The 1830-nt window shown below is 34.0% G+C and overlaps 1 non-coding gene across 1 annotated transcript; it reads right to left on the bottom strand.

Annotated features, from left to right (window-relative positions):
- Positions 1-368: 368 nt before the first annotated feature.
- Positions 369-1589, bottom strand: LOC112723493 (uncharacterized). Its single transcript, XR_011868072.1, has 2 exons — positions 1190-1589; positions 369-1114 (listed from the first exon to the last, which is right to left on the bottom strand). It is a non-coding gene; the product is annotated as an uncharacterized protein (transcript).
- Between the last annotated feature and the right edge of the window lie 241 nt (positions 1590-1830).

The raw sequence follows: 1830 nt of genomic DNA, 5'->3' as shown, positions 1-1830 counted from the left end.
TTTTGTTAATTAGTCCTTGTCATAATGCAATTTGGTCTTGCGTTAGTTAAACATATGCATGTTATTAACATCCTCTTCTCTTATATTTGCCTCAATAATGCAAAATCTTCATCCGTTTCTTGGCTAAAATCAGCTATCACAGCCTGGACAATTAATACTCCACATGGCATAATAAGATATTGATTTATCACTACAAATTATTTTTCTCTCTTCATAGATATGTGTTCTTTTTGGATCATCTGATCTTAACGAGATAAATATAAAATACACATAGCACACATGCATAAACCTTTTGGATTTAAACGCATACATTATTGCTCGCTTTAGTTTCATGAAATATATATACATATCATGAAAAAAGAAAGAAATTAAAGAAAAGAGAAGCTTAATTCAATTGACTTACATAGCATATGATATGATATTTATATATGTTTTCCTCTGTACAGTGCTTTAATGTATATATGGGAGCGCCTCTTTTTCTCTTTGGCCTCTAGCTTGCAAAGAGAAATAATGAAGTATATGAAGAAGCGAGAAATAAAAAAATAAAAATAATAAAAACAGGATATAATAAATAATAAAGGCATTAATGGAGGATAATAATAATCAAGGATATGGATTTATGATGAGTTGTGATGCAGTGACAAGGTATCTCATAACTTCAATTTGAGCTCTGAGTGATTCTATGTAATCTAGGGTTTCTTCAACCAAACACCCCTCATCAATCGATTCTCCACCTGGCAACAGATTCTTCAGCTTTCTTGTTCTCTTCTCCGCCAACCTCTTGGCGATGCAACTCGCTGACATCTCCTTCTTCGCGCTCTTCACCTTCGGCCTTCTCCTTCTCATCATCAACATCTTCTTTCTGCTTCTGCTGCTATTGTTCTTTGAGGATCCTGTTAACGTGTCTCCGGAACTGGAAGCGTTGGCAATCAGAGCCTGGCTCCAGCGTGTGGTTTTGTCCCTGGTGGAAGCCATGGCTATATCTGCAGAGAGCTTTATGGCTTTCTTTCTCTCCAAGAAGCTCATGTTCTTCTTCTCATCACAGCTGTATCTTCTAAGACCTGTTATCCATTTCCGCAGGAATTCCTGCTTCACCGACCTTTGATTACGCATTCTGTAAATCAAATTAAACAATTAATTAATCTGGATCCAGCTAGGTTGAACAATAATCTAAGATTATAGTACGTACCTTAAGTTTTGGTGAAAATTGTTTGGAAGATGAGAGAAGAGAGAATGTGAAGGGAAGGGGAATTTATGTGCGTGGTAGAAAGAGAGAGTAGTGGTGGGCCTTTAAGAGAAAGACACAGCACATGCTGGCACATGGAGTCCATGGCCCACTACCCAAACCCTAACAACAGAATAAATAAATAAATAATTATATAAAAAGAAAGCATTTAATTTGGATTAGTGGTAAACAAGAATAAAGGTGCTTAATGCAAACCTAACCTAACCTCAGTATCTTTGTTTTCAATACAAACAAAAATCCCTCACTAAATACGCCTCACTCCCAAACAACCTCCTTATGGCCCGCCCCTGCCACTCCGTGAGCCCATGATTTATCATCAACTTCCATCTATTATTTCTAATTTTAATTCATTTTTCTCTCTTCATCACACCCACACACATATATATAAACTTTAATTTCAACCAAAGGTCATCATGTATTATGTCACATTCTCCGATATCAGATTGCTTAAAACTATTATATATTACTCATGTTAGGTATATATTAAAATTAATTATTAATATATTAAAATATATTAAAAATAAATTAAATTATATATATATAATAATTAATTTTAATATATAAATAGTAATTTTTTTATATAT

This window comes from Arachis hypogaea, chromosome 11 (genome assembly GCF_003086295.3).
Source record: "Arachis hypogaea cultivar Tifrunner chromosome 11, arahy.Tifrunner.gnm2.J5K5, whole genome shotgun sequence".
In the NCBI taxonomy this organism is placed as follows: Eukaryota; Viridiplantae; Streptophyta; class Magnoliopsida; order Fabales; family Fabaceae; genus Arachis; species Arachis hypogaea.
This window is presented reverse-complemented; position numbering and strand designations above follow the sequence as displayed.